Genomic DNA, 16,143 nt, shown 5'->3' on the forward strand with positions numbered 1-16,143 from the left:
GAGCTCCGTCAAGTTAATTCCTTATCATCTATTTTCTATCTTAAGATCAGTTTTATACACTATTATTTTTGTTTCTATAACATGTGATTATATCCCCTATAGCATTCTACAACAAAAGCAATCAGAGCACCTTGTTATCACTAGTTTTATTTTGATTTCCCGAGTCTGCTATTAGCTTATAGCCAGTTAGCATTGCCAGCGTGGTTGCTGCTAATCTCGCTTACATTGCTAATACTCTATTACACACGTTACCATTGTTTCACTGTTACTTGCTTAAATGGCGGATTTGTGTCCACCTCTGAGTGCAGGTGAGGACACGTTCGAGCTACATTCGGTGCAGCTGGAGCTGGAGGCCGTGGAGAAGCAGATCCGCGACCTGGTGAAGAAGCAGGCCCAGCTGAGAGAGCGGAGAGCCGCGCTGGAAACATCCCGGGCTGACGCTCACAAGTCCGGGGTAAGTATACAGCGCGCTGCTAACACTCTGACCACCTCTACTCCATGTGTTTCTCTGCACAGGCCCTGTGCACCCAGGACGCGATCTTCCCAGGTGTCCTTCACTCCGGTGCCGGGACACCACGGACCCTGGGTGCACCAGCAGCGGAAGACGCGAGCCAGGCCCCGGTGATGACCTCTCCCCTCCGCCGCCCGGTCTTCGAGATCTCCACCGGAACCGCCGCTCCCCTCCGTGAGACGGAACGCGACGCTGTGATCGTCGGAGACTCCATCGTCCGGCACGTCCGTGCTACGTTAGCTGAAGGTAAAGTGCACACTCACTGTTTCCCTGGTGCTCGTGTTTTCGATGTTTCTGCGCAGATACCCGTTAACCTTGAAGGGCGACGAGAGCATCGGCGCTGTCGTGCTGCACGCGGGGGTTAACGACACCAAGCTGCGGCAGACGGAGACACTGAAGAGGGACTTCAGGAGCCTGATCGAGACGGTACGCAGCACATCGCCCGCGACGACGATCATCGTGTCAGGACCACTTCCCACGTATTGACGAGGACACGAAAGGTTCAGTAGACTTTTTGCTTTAAACGAATGGTTGTTGTCATGGTGTAAAGAACAGAAACTGCTCTTTGTTAATAATTGGAATCTTTTCTGGGAGCGTTCTAGGCTTTTCCGTGCTGATGGCCTGCACCCCAGCAGAGTCGGAGCGGAACTCCTGTCGGACAACATCTCCAGGACACTACGCTCCATCTGACTAGTAAGCCAATTCTCAAATAACTGCTATGATGGCTTTTGCTCTACCCTCCTAAATGACAGAAGTACTTGCGTTGTCCAATCTATACAGACTGTATCTGTTCCCCGAATAGTGAGGTCAACATATAAATTTAATGTAGGATCTAGAAAAAATCTGATCGTGACTAAACCTGAAAAATGCTAAATAAATGAACAAAAACAATTTCTAAAGCTTGGGCTCCTAAACATTAGATCACTCGCACCCAAAGCAGTTATTGTAAATGAAATGATCACAGATAATAGTTTTGATGTACTTTGTTTGACTGAAACCTGGCTTAAACCAAATGAATATTTTGGTCTAAATGAGTCTACTCCACCAAACTACTGTTATAAACATGAACCCCGTCAGACTGGTCATGGCGGTGGTGTCGCTACAATATATAGTGATTTTCTCAATGTTACTCAGAAAACAGGATACAGGTTTAACTCATTCAAAATACTTCTACTTAATGTTACACTGTCAGATATGCAAAAGAAATCTCTCCTATCTCTTGCTCTGGCTACTGTGTATAGACCGCCAGGGCCATATACAGAATTCCTAAAAGAATTTGCAGATTTCCTCTCAGATCTATTGGTTAATGTTGATAAAGCGCTAATTGTCGGAGATTTTAACATTCACGTTGATAATACAAATGATGTGTTAGGACTTGCGTTTACTGACCTAATAAACTCTTTTGGAGTCAAGCAAAACGTCACCGGGCCCACTCATCGTTTCAATCATACGCTAGATTTAATTATATCGCATGGAATTGATCTTACTGATATAGATATCGTACCTCAAAGTGATGATGTTACTGATCATTTCCTTGTATCGTGCATGCTGCATATTACCGATATTAACTATATGGCTCCGCGTTATCGTCTGGGCAGAACTATTGTTCCAGCCACCAAAGACAGATTCACAAATAACCTGCTTGATTTATCTCAACTGCTCTGTGTACCCATAAATACACGTGAACTAGACGAAATGACTAGCAACATGGGCACTATCTTCTCTAATACATTAGAAGCTGTTGCCCCCCTCAATATGAAAAAGGTTAGAGAAAAACATACTGAGCCATGGTACAACAGTTATACTCATTCTCTCAAGAAAGAAAATTGTAATCTTGAGCGCAAATGGAGAAAAACTAACTTGGAAGTTTTTAGAATTGCGTGGAAAAACAGTATGTCCAGCTATAGACAGGCTCTAAAAGCTGCCAGGGCAGAGCATATCCACAAACTCATAGATAATAACCAAAACAATCCAAGGTTTTTATTTAGCACAGTGGCTAGACTAACAAATAAACAGACGCCACCCAATCTAAATATTCCATCACAGTTTAATAGTAATGACTTTATGAATTTCTTCACTGATAAAATAGATAACATTAGAAATACAATAACAAATGTAGGTTCTACACCGTCTAGTACTTCAGTTTCATTCACCGCTGCCAAAGAAAAACTTCAGTGCTTTACAACTATAGGACAGGAAGAACTAAATAAACGTATCACTGCATCTAAACCAACAACATGTTTATTAGATCCTGTACCCACTAAACTACTGAAAGAGTTGTTACCTGTAGCAGAAGAAACGCTTCTCAATATTATTAACTCATCGTTATCTTTAGGTCACGTCCCAAAACCATTCAAGCTGGCGGTTATTAAGCCTCTTATTAAGAAACCACAACTAGATTCTAGTGAACTGGCAAATTACAGACCCATTTCAAATCTGCCGTTTATGCCTAAAATTTTTGAAAAAGTTGTGTCTGCTCAATTGTGCTGCTTCTTGCAAAAAAAAAATTTCTCTATGAAGAATTTCAGTCAGGTTTCAGGCCTCACCATAGCACAGAAACTGCACTTGTTAAAAGTACAAATGGCTTGCTTCTTGCGTCAGACCAAGGCGGCACCTCATTGCTAGTTTTACTTGATCTTAGTGCTGTGTTCGACAGTACTCAGAATCTCTTGGATTACAATTTGCAACTAGACGGATGTACTGTTACGTCCTCTAAAGTAAAAAATCTGGGTGTTATATTAGACAGCAACTTGTCCTTTGAAAATCATATTTCCCGTGTTACAAAAACAGAATTCTTCCATCTTAGAAACATTGCCAAGCTTCGAAACATGCTACCTGTTTCAGATGCAGAAAAGCTAGTTCATGCATTCATGACCTCTAGACTGGACTATTGTAATGCACTGTTAGGTGGTTGTCCTGCATCTTCAATAAACAAGCTACAGATAGTCCAAAATGCAGCGGCTAGAGTCCTTACCAGGTCAAGAAAATATGATCATATTACCCCAATTTTACAGTCTCTGCACTGGCTACCTATTAAGTTCCGGATCAATTACAAAATATTATTACTTGCCTATAAGGCACTAAATGGTTTATCTCCTGCGTACCTAACTAGTCTTCTACCACGCTACAATCCAACCCACTCCCTAAGGTCGCAAAATTCTGGACTTTTGGTAGTACCTAGGATAGCAAAGTCCACTAAAGGAGGTAGAGCTTTTTCACATTTGGCACCCAAACTCTGGAATAGCCTTCCTGATAACGTTCGGGGTTCAGACACACTCTCTCTGTTTAAATCTAGATTAAAGACACATCTCTTTAGCCAAGCATTCACATAATGCATCTTATAATCTTGTGCTGCATTTATATCTGATCAAACGTACATTATAATTCTTTAGATTGGGTTGAACAAATCATTTTTGCTTGAATAGAACAGCAGCTACGCTAATTATGTCTCTATCTGTAAATATATTGGGTTTCTTCTGTGTGTATGTGTATATGTATGTATATATATGTGCATGTGTGCGTATGTGTATGCATATATATAGTAGAAACTTAATTTCCTGTTAAGCTGCTTTGCAACGATTGAATCGTAAAAAGCGCTATACAAATAAACTTGAATTGAATTGAATTGAATTTAATTGAATTGAATTTCCTCTTCCATTCCTCACAAGTGCCCTGCCCCCGTGCAGCTGGTCACTCGAGTTTATCCAACCCCTTGCCACGCGGGCCGACGCCTGGCAGGCCATCCCCGGAGTGTCAGAGTCGGTTATGGGGATAATAAAACGAGGTTATTCACTCCAATTCGCTCGAAGACCCTGCGTTTCAGCAGCGTGATCTCCACCTCGGTGCAAAGTGAGAAAGCCCACATTCTGCGCTCAGAGGTGATGACTCTGCTGGAAAAAGGAGCTATAGAAAGGGTTCCTCCAGCTCAGAGCGAGTCAGGCTTCTACAGCCGTTACTTCCTCGTCCCCAAAAAGGACGAGGTTATTCACTCCAATTCGCTCGAAGACCCTGCGTTTCAGCAGCGTGATCTCCACCTCGGTGCAAAGTGAGAAAGCCCACATTCTGCGCTCAGAGGTGATGACTCTGCTGGAAAAAGGAGCTATAGAAAGGGTTCCTCCAGCTCAGAGCGAGTCAGGCTTCTACAGCCGTTACATCCTCGTCCCCAAAAAGGATGGCAGCCTCCGGCCCATCCTCGATCTCAGACGCCTGAATCACGCCCTCATGAGGTCGTTCAGGATGATCACGCTGAAGCAGATCCTCTCGCAGATTCGCACAGGGGACTGGTTCTTTTCTCTGGACCTGAAAGACGCATACTTTCACATCCAGATAGCCCCCCATCACAGATGATTCACCTTCGAGGGAGTGGCTTATCAGTACACGGTCCTTCCCTTTGGACTGTCCCTGGCCCCCCGCACTTTTACAAAGTGCATGGACGTGGCTCTTTCCCCTCTGAGACAGATGGGAATCCGCATTCTCAACTACCTTGACGACTGGCTCATTCTGGCCCAGTCAGAGATGGAGCTACTATCACACAAAACCCTTCTCCTCAGCCATCTAGAGCGCCTGGGGCTCAGGGTCAATTTTGCCAAGAGCACACTGTCACGCCAGCGGGTATCGTTCCTGGGAACAGTTCTAGACTCAGCTCAGATGAGAGCAGTGGTCGCACCAGAACGCGCTCTGGCCATACAGAAACTCGCGGCCTCCTTCAAGAGCGTCACCGCTCGCCCTATCAAAGCGTTTCAGAGGATGTTGGGCCTCATGGCCGCAGCATCACCAGTGCTACAGCTAGGCCTGCTTCGCATGCGGCCCCTTGGGTTCCACCCAATGCATGGCGTTACGGGCGCCTACATATAAGGGTGAGCCAGGCCTGTGTAACAGCCTTAGCCCCCTGGAAGAACCCTCGCTGGAAAGAGAAGGGCGTGGCCATGGGAATAGTTTGCAGCAGAAAGGTTGTCACGACAGATGCCTCCAACACAGTTTGGGGGGCGCTGTGCGAAGGCAAACCAACTTTCGGCCATTGGTCGAAAGCGGAGAAAGGCTTCCACATCAACTGCTTGGAAATGCTAGCAGTATGTCGTATCTCTTCCCCTCCAAAGACAGCTCTCACTGCCCAACATATTATTCGAAGGTCAGGGACGCGTTGGCCCAACCTCCTCCTTTATGCATTCCTCCCGATCACCCTGATTCCACAGGTCATCAGGCAAAGCAGGGAACAAGGACACAAGGTTCTCTTGGTGGCCCTCCTTTGGGAAAACCAACCTTGGTTGTCAGAGCTGACTCAGCTGCTTATAGCAGCCCCCTGGCCCGTGCCCCTGAGACGGGATCTCCTCTCTCAATCGAACGGGACAATGTGGCACCCTCAGCCCGAGCTGTGTGCTCTTCACCTTTGGCCGCTCAACAGTAGCCTACTAGCCTCCCAGAGTGAGTGTTAAAACATTTCTGAGGCCAGATCCCTGTCTACAAGACGCCTCTATGCCCTTAAGTAGTCTGTTTTCTGCACCTGGTGCCTAGACCGCGGTGAAAATCCGTCTACCTCTGAGTTATCGGTGGTTCTGTCCTTCCTGCAGGAGCTGCTGGATAAAGGTCGTTCCCTGTCCACACTCAAGGTGTTCGTAGCAGCTATAGCGGCCTTCCATGCCCCCATAGCAGGCCAATCAGAGGGCAGGAACAACTCAGTTGTCCGCTTTCTGAGGGGAGCCAAGAGGCTGAATCCGCCTCAGCCCCTCACCGTCCCTACATGGGATTTGTCCACTGTGTTGAGGGCCCTCCCTTTGAGCCGCTACAGTCTACGAACCTTTGGTCACTGTCGCTAAAGACTGCTCTGCTTCTAGCACTAGCGTCGGTAAAGCGAGTAGGAGACCTACAGGCACTCTCCATTAGCCCTGCCTGCCTGAGTTTGGGTTACGTACCCAAGGTGCTTTCCACTCCATTCAGAGCTCAGGTCATCACGCTCTCCGCGCTTCCTCCTTCTGAAGAGGACCGGGAGTTATCCTTGCTCTGCCATCTCAGAGCTTTGAGGATATACTTTGAGTGTTCCACCTCTTTTAGACGGACGGAACAGCTCTTCGTTAGCTTCGGTAACCGCGCCAATGGGCATCCAGTCAGGAAGCAGAGGCTCTCTAAGTGGATAGTGGATGCCTTTACGCTGGCGTACTCTTCCTTGGGCCTGCAAGCCCATTCCATCGCCTCATCGTGGACGTGGTCTGGCGGTGTGTCTATTACAGAGATTTGTGCGGCGGCCAGCTGGGCCTCGCCGTCCACATTTGCTAGGTTTTATAACCTGGATGTACCGGCCTTACAGTCCAGGGTCCTCTCTGCTTCAATGGGCACACATATACTACGTTATGGGAACAATTCTGAAGGAGAACCCTTGACCGCGACGCGCTCAAGCTCTCTGGTTGGTTGCTTGCATACGTTCTGTCCTGGGAGTACCGAATATGTGAGAATCATATGGAACGATCATCCAGGCTGGGCGTAACCTCTATGAGTTTAACCCGTTTTAGACATGAAGTATACTATTGTGCTTCCCTATGGGCAATTGAATACTTAAGGAGGTATATTATGCAGTCACTCCTCTACCATAGCACAGCTTGATTGAATTGAGTTCCCATATGCGTCTTTATCAAGACCCAGTACGAGTGGAGTATCGACAGGGAACGTACTCGGTTACTGTCGTAAACTCGCTTCCCTGGGATACGGAACGAGTACTGCGTACTTTGCCGTACTAGGTAGCTGCACAACCCGTGCAGCCGGTCACTCGAGTTTATCCAACCCCATGCCACACGGGCCGAGGCCTGGCAGGCCATCCCCGCAGTGTCAGAGTGAACTATAGCGAAACAGCCGCTTAATAGCCAGATGGCTCCGCCCATTCTGGCGGGCTCTGGTGGGCTCCATCGCCATAGGCTCGTGCAGCTCCGCTGCCAACCCATTGGTTTGTTTTTTACACACTGCACGAACCAATGGTTATATATATATATATATATATAATTTTGTCAGTTATTCTTATTTTTCCCCTTCCTCGCTTCCTATCCTTTTGCCAGGCCATCACAAATAAGAATCTTGTTCCTAAGTGACTAAGTATCCCTGGTTCATTTTTAAATTAAATTTTTGTTAAAACTCTAATAACATGAAAACTCTGGACATTTTTCATACTTGGTTTATGTCATTGTCACAAAAACTATACTAACTATTCTGGACAAATGTAACTTTTGTTTCACAGAAAAAAAAAAGTCCTTAAGGGGGGGCATTTCCCCCCACTCTTCCCAATATCAGATCAATTATACTGAGCGAGCTTTTCATCACAATGTTAACCACAAAACCTTAAAATGAACAGAAAACATGACTGAACATTAAACACTAGCAATTATTTCCCTTTACTCAAAAATGCTTAAATAACACTTAATTTCAACATCTATTCAGTCCTATGCAAAGCATGCTGATAACTAATAATCCACTGCCCAGTTTCATTTAATGCAACAAAAATGATTCATGCAGCCAATCCAAAAAAATGGATTAAGTATACTGCAGTCTTATTTTCAGTTACTGAATGCAACGGAATACAGTTGTGAAAATTTTCAACTATTGTGTTGCTTTAGGTAATTTTAATTAATTCAACTGAACAAGCAGAAAAATCATTATTTAGGTGATACTGTAGATGCACAGAACCTCAGGAGTGTGTATATGAGAGAGTGAACTGACTGAAATGGGACAAGCGGGAGAATGTGTGGATGAAAGAGTCTAGATGCTGCGGAAAAGAAAATGCTGAAGTTTCTAGCCTGCAGTTTTACTGAGATTGCCTTTAAATCTCTCTTCTCAGAATCTGTCATCTGCTCTAATCACTAATACCTGGAATCCAATGCGACATGGAGCTGATAGATGGAGGTAATTTGAAACAGACCCATATGTGACCTCACCTTCACGAGGCTGTGTGTGCATTCAGAGAAGAGCAAAATTACCAGCAGTCAGGATAAAAAGTTAGCCGAATCAATGCACCGCAGAAATAAATGGCTTTTATTGGCAGAAATAAGTCATTTAAGCACATCAAGCAGCATACATTAATGCTCCATTGATTCGTTGCCACACGATTCGGCTTCATCATCAACAATTAAGCTGTTAATTACACTTTAAAACTGTTATCATGTTTCAGAGAGTTGTATTTTTATAACAAAGTCTTACTGCTTCTGTTATTCCTATACAGAGACATAAGTACAGCCTGCATAAAACTTGTGATGCAATAGCACAGCTATATTGATTTCAACAGTCGCTGCCTCTGGAGGCAAACGTGACAGCAAACGTTCTTCAGTCAGATGCACAGGAGCCCCAGATCTGAGCTGTTTGTTCTGCATGATCATCACCAAACGAATTCAAATTTTAGGATTGTCTGAAGTAAATGTGAGCATGTTTGCCTGTGCTCCAGTGCTAGTTTCAATTCAATTTCAATTTATCTGCAAAGTGCTTTTCAAAATACACATTGTCCCAAAGCAGCTTTGCAAAGAATACACCATATAGGAAATCTAAAATGGGTTTTCTTTCCACGAACTTAAACTGATAGTCTAATGAATCATTTAGTCACCATCATATTGTGCCTAACTATCTTTTATTGTGGAAAATAAAAAAGGACACTGACAAGGCATTTAAGTATCTTTCTTACTCTCATTTCTGCACTCACTCAGTATGTTTCTGTTGTCTCTCAACAACGCTCTTGTCAAGATCTGTGCGAGAGGATCCAAATGCAGAATGACCAATGACAGGGTTTATTATCACAACAGACAGGGCACAAGAGCGAGGCGAGAAACAGTCCAACAACAGGGGACGCAGGAAACGGTGAGGATGACAACAGGTTGGAGAACTGCAGAAGAAGTGGCAGGACCAGGCAGATGGTGGTGGGAAAGACCAGGCAAGACACAATGAAGCAGACTTGATGAATGCAGACTCTGATCCGGTCTAACTGCCAGACAGAGGGAAACAGTGGGCAGGGAATCACAGGTGGCAGGGCTGGACTAGAATAAGAAACACTCACAACACAACAAGACAAGACTCCACAAGAACATGACAAGACAGCACAAAGACAGGCAGTGAGAAAAAAAAAGTAAATAAAAGACAAAAGTACAAGGCTACAGAAATTGCTAGAAAAAGGCTAAAGAGAATACTAATATGAAACTAAAAATAAGAAGCTTTGAAAGCTACTAAATCAAAAGTAACAAGGAGAAAAACCTTGACAAGGATATGCAAGAAAAGCTGAGGGCTTGTCCAAATACCCAAACTTGCAGTCTTGGCCCCTTGAGAACGCGTGCACGCAACAGGAAGTAAGCCCTCAAGACTGTCCCAGGTCTTAAAAACATCAGAGCGCAGTGCCCTTAATGCACTCTAAATTAACAATTAGATATCTAAAACAATTAGAAATGATATGATTTGGTAGTAAAACACCAAGTGTTGCAGCGCGTTTTATTGGTGCAAAGATGATAATTAGATAATTAGAAGCACAACAATTATTAAATTGTGTCGTCTGTTATAGAGACTACTGAACAGACATTTAGAAGTTTATTTTAAAATGCAATCAACATAAAGCTTTGTTAACCCTAGTGAAAAATAAATATACTTCAATGCATTTGAAATACATTTATTTCATGCTAAGTATACTACAAATACATAATTATGTGCTTTGCTTGAATTAATTAACAACTAATTTTGTGCTTAATGCTCTTTAATTGTGCGTAAGTAGTGCTGAGGTCCAACTAAAGAAATCTCAATTACTATATGCCAGTAATATGTTAATAGATTTGAACTATACTTAGTATGAAATAAATGCATTTTAAATATATTACTTTTTTACTGGGGAACACTTGTATTTGTACAACACTATAAGTGTGTCCCATAGGGTTATGAAAAGTTGTACACACACTTGAACACTTGTGCCAAATACAGGAAATATGTCATATAAGTAGACAAGTGGTCAAGTGCAAATTTTTGGGTGAATAAAACCCTTTAATAGAGGATGCAGCCTCAGATTGGTTCAGTTAATGAAATAAACAGCCAACAACAGCCTCCAATTAATAATACTGATGATAAAAAGATTTCCTGCTCTGGTGTTCTTACTGACACACATTGTTAAAGCACTCAAATCCTCCTAACCAGGATCTTCTCAGGCAAAACAAGTATTTTACTTTTATAAACCCCCAGTGAGCAAAGCCAAAGGCGAACGTGAAGATATTGCTAAGATGTTGAAATAGATGAGGAGGTCCAAGGAACAAAAGATATAAAAATGTTTCGAAGTTGTAAATATAAATAAATGTATTAAAATAAAATAAAATAATGAAAACGAAGTAGGTGGTTGTCAAAGGCATCTACTTTCAAGTTTCTCTGATATTGGTCTGTACGGTATATATGAGTGCTTCCTTCTATGCAAGTCTAGGCTTATCTGTGCTGTTTTATTGTCCACTATAGGAAAAAATCATTTGGAAAAGAAATACCATCTCTTCTCAACAAGCAATCTGAGGAATCATTTATATCCATTGCTGGATGATTTATGCATCGAGGGGTTAGTTCAATTCCCTTACCTTAAGTATGAGTAATAGTAATAGTGATGCTTGCCCTCGTAAACACCACTAGTGAATAACAAGAACAAGAGCATCAGCAGAGTTTATGGCACAAAATCAATGAACAAGAAACATACAGTACAAGCTTATTTCTGCTTCTGTGAATTAAAACAAGATCTACACAAAGATCACAAAAGGGATAATATAATACACCGTATACATTCCTATAATATGAAAATGATAGAAATAGGAGTCTGTGAATAAGCCTTGTTCTGCATTTTAGTTTATACAGCACTTCCGGTCCTCTAATCTGATTGGACAAGCAGCTTTGCATGAGTGAGTTCATCATATCTGCCACACTTCACTTTTCCAGACAAACCATCAGTCTGTGTATTTGCTCTGAGATGCACACCGCTGACAATGTAACAGGCAATGCATCACAAGTAACGTGGGTGTGTAATAAGATGACTTTTTAAAAAGTAATGTATTACTTTTTAATTTACAAGAAAATATCTGAGTTACTTTTTCAAATAATTGACGACCTTTCCCATTTATTGACTGACCGCTCTCCTGTCCCTTTGCTGAGAGAAATCATGCATAAGTGTAGAGGTGTTGTGTGCGCTGTGTGAACTTGATAGTTACTGTAGATCTAAACTAAATGTTAACATGCATTTACTCATCTCACTTGCACAAAAACTGATTCAGTATTCCTCATAATGCATAAAAACATTGAATACTGTAATGCGTTAAAGTAACTTTCCTCCAAAACTGGTAACAGGCAATATTATTTTTTTAAATTGACTGATTGATTGATTGATTGATTGATGTTATTTAAAAACGCATTTATAGTTGGGTGCTTTTCAGACCTACTTAAATTAAATTTTGTACTTTATATGTATTTCATAATAATGTCTATTGTCTTTGAAATATGTTTGCAATACTGAATGTACTGACAAACATTTGAGGTAAATTAATATATACTACAGTATCATTTTTTGGAAACTTTTATGTCATGTATTTGCAATTAAACATTTGTAATGAAGAAGTTACAAATTAGTACATTTAAAACATAACAAGGTTACACTTTGTTTTAAGGCGTCCTTATTAATTTTACATTTAAATACTGAGTAATATTAATTAACTACATAGGCTACTTACTATATGGTTAGGATTAAGATTAGGGTTTGGGTTAGGGTTACTTGCATGTAATTATGCATAATTTATTTGTATTATAATAGTAAGTACATATAACGTGTAACAAGGGCAACTTAAAATAAAGTGTTACCTATAATAACTTTAAATGTATTATTGAATTAAGATGAAAAATTGTAATATTGAGTTAAAATTTGAATTGAGTACTATTCATGTGCTTTAGTATGTTAGTCTATGTCCAAAGCACAACAAAAAGTTTATATGTAGAATATAATCATTTAAAGTGCATTTTAATGCCCCAACTTCTAACGTGTAAAATAAGATTTAATGAGTATTACTGTGGGAATTTCTTCATGTTCTTTTAGTAAATAAATAAGTTTTTTTTTTTAAATCAGTTTATCTTTGTCTTCAGTGGATTCCTGTGATGCCTTGTTTGGTTAACATTACATCAGTTGAATCACTTGAATGAAAGATAAAATTCTGATTGGTACAATTCAATTTGGTACAAACTCCATCCCATAATACACAGTAATAAAAGCTGATTTCTGATCTTATCAGTATTTAATGCCGTGTTTAGTGAACATGAGGGAGAGGTTTAAAGATCAGTAATGAGGTTTGTAGTTGTCATGCAAGGTTTTATCAGTCCAATTACTGTACATCTTCATTGTTTCATCCTGCAGCATAAAACATTTCTTTTCGATAAATAAACGGAAGGCAAATGTGAGATTGACATTTACTGGCATATTACTGATGTTAGTTGTCATAATGGGCACCTCCCAAATCCCAGAAGAGCCTGGAAAGGAAATAACTGCTATACTCTCATATTCCCATTCTTGCAGAAATGAGGTCAGAAACTGTCAGGATTTACTGTGACAAACACCAAACAAACGCCTGCCTGATCAAATACACTTCTACAAAACACTGTCTGTCTATGTATCTATCTATCTATCTATCTATCTATCTATCTATCACCCATTCCATCATCCATCCATCTAACCTTTCATCCATCCATCATCGATTTCATCATCCATCCAACCATCCATCATCGATTTCATCATCCATCTATCCATTCATCATTCATCCATCCATGCACACATACATACATCCACCCACCATCCAACCATATATCATCCATTCCATCATCCATCCATCCATCCACACATACATACAACTCGAATTCCGGAAATGTTGGGATTTTATTTTTTAAATTTCAATAAAATGAAAACAAAAAGACTTTCAAATCACATGAGTCAATATTTTATTCACAATAGAACATAGAGAACATAAATGTTTAAACGGAGAAATTTTACACTTTTATCCACTAAATGAGCTAATTTCAAATTTGATGCCTGCTACAGGTCTCAAAAAAGTTAGCACGGGGGCAACAAAGGGCTGAAAAAGCAAGAAATTTTGAAAAGATTCAGCTGGGAGAACATCTAGCAACTAATTAGGTTAATTGACATCAGGTCTGTAACATGATTAGCTATAAAAGGGATGTCTTAGAGAGGCAGAGTCTCTCAGAAGTAAAGATGGGCAGAGGCTCTCCAATCTGTGAAAGAGTGCGTAAAAAGATTGTGGAATACTTTAAAAACAATGTTCCTCAATGTCAGATTGCAAAGGCTTTGCAAATCTCATCATCTACAGTGCATAACATCATCAAAAGAGTCAGATAAACTGGAGAAATCTCTGTGCGTAAGGGACAAGGCCGAAGACCTTTGTTGGATGCCCGTGGTCTTCGGGCCCTCAGACGACACTGCATCACTCATCAGCATGATTCTGTCATTGACATTACTAAATGGGCCCAGGAATACTTCCAGAAACCACTGCCAGTAAACACAATCCATCTGTGCCATCTGCAGATGCCAACTAAAGCTCTACCATGCAAAAAGGAAGCCATATGTGAACATGGTCCAGAAGCGCTGTCGTGTCTGATTTGCCAAGGCTCATTTAAAATGGACTGTTTCAAAGTGGAAAAGTGTTCTCTGGTCAGACGAGTCCAAATTTGACATTCTTGTTGGAAATCACTGATGCCGTGTCCTCCGGGCTAAAGCGGAGGGAGGCCTTCCAGCATGTTATCAGCATTCAGTTCAAAAGCCAGCATCTCTGATGGTATGGGGGTGCATAAGTGCATATGGTATGGGCCGCTTACATGTTTTGGAAGGCACTATGAATGCTGAAACGTATATAAAGGTTTTAGAGCAACATATGCTCCCCTCCAGACGACGTGTATTTCAGCAGGACAATGCAAAACCACATACTGCAGCTATTACAGCAGCATGGCTTCGTAGTAGAAGAGTCTGTGTGCTGAATTGGCTTCCCTGCAGTCCAGATCTTTCACCTATAGAGAACATTTGGTGCATCATTAAATGAAAAATACATCAAAGACGACCACAAACTCTTCAGCAGCTGGAAACCTATATCAGGCAAGAATGGGACTAAATTCCAACACCAAAACTCCAGAAACTCATAACCTTCGAAGCCCTGATGTCTTCAAACTGTTTTGAAAAGAAGAGGAGATGCTACACCATGATAAATATGCCCCCGTCTCAACTATTTTGAGACCTGTAGCAGGCATCAAATTTAATATTAAAATTGTAAAATTTCTCAGTTTAAACATTTGTTATGTTATCTATGTTCTATTGTGAATAAAATATTGGCTCATGTGATTTGAAAGTCTTATAGTTTTCATTTTATTCAAATTTAAAAAACGTCCAAAAATTTTCGGAATTCGGGTTGTACATACAGTACATACAACATTCATCCACCCATCCAATATCCATTCCATCATCGATTTCATCATCCATCTATCCATTCATCATTCATCCATCCATCCATCCTCACATACATACATCCAACCATATATCATCCATCCATCATCCATTCCATCATCCATCTATCCAATCATCATCCATACATCCACCATCCATCCAACCAACCATATATCATCCATCCACCCATCCATCTATCTATCAATCTATCCATCCATCCATCCATCCTCCCCATTCATCTATTCATCCATCCATCCACACATACATACATACGCCATCCATCCATCATACCAAGCATGCCAAAGCAATCGGCTTTACTGTATGTTTTTGGCCCTGTTATCAATGTGATTTGATTGCGTCTGGATCTCACTGGAACATGTTGGCTCCACTATTAGAACTGATTGGCTTTGTGTGGAACAAACTTCTCTCAGTTTATCCAATATTAGGGACAAGCAGCCAAGATAATAATTATCCATAATTACATGTTATTCTGGTGTGAATATCAGCATTAGAGTGAGCTGTTATCTTCTTAGATATACAGCAGAGCTTCTAACTATGTGTGCCGACACTGTCTGCTCTGTTGATTCTATATGTTATATAAATGCTATATTTAATAAACAACACTGCAAACTAACATTTAATTAAGCAATATTGCATGAGCAGGAAACAGAATCTAGTGTGATGCGAGTTTCGTAATGTGCTTAATACTGAATGTACATTTATAGTGCACTTAAAAAACTGTACTTGCAGATATTATTAATGAAATAAAAGTTCACTTTAACATAAAAAAAGTGTCTTTAAGAGAGTTCACTTTCATCACTATGTTTCTTAATACACTTATGTACTTTTGAAAAGTGTACTTTGTAAAATGTCAAATTTGAGAGTACATTTTAAATTATTGTTTTGATCATTTTTGTAAGGCTTTAAAGAAGTACACTTATTTTGATGTATTGACATACATACTAAAGCACATGTAAAATACTTGATTTAGAATTGTATTCTTTTGTGCATTATTCAAAATTACATTGAAAGTTTATATCTTTTAAATGTACTTAATTGCAACTTCATAATTGAATGTCTTATTACAAATTTGTATTTAAATACATTACATGCAAGCTTCAATAGAAATGACATTTAAGTATATTTTAGTTTACCATTAATGCTCATCAGTTTATTT

General features: G+C 40.7%; 1 long non-coding RNA gene across 1 annotated transcript; it reads left to right on the plus strand.

The window, feature by feature from the left end:
* Nucleotides 1–691: 691 nt before the first annotated feature.
* Nucleotides 692–9,136, plus strand: LOC131546102 (uncharacterized). Its single transcript, XR_009272602.1, has 3 exons — nt 692–1,204; nt 8,328–8,392; nt 8,709–9,136. It is a non-coding gene; the product is annotated as an uncharacterized LOC131546102 (long non-coding RNA).
* The last annotated feature ends 7,007 nt before the right edge of the window (nt 9,137–16,143 follow it).

Source organism: Onychostoma macrolepis, chromosome 08, assembly GCF_012432095.1.
Source record: "Onychostoma macrolepis isolate SWU-2019 chromosome 08, ASM1243209v1, whole genome shotgun sequence".
NCBI classification, from domain to species: Eukaryota; Metazoa; Chordata; class Actinopteri; order Cypriniformes; family Cyprinidae; genus Onychostoma; species Onychostoma macrolepis.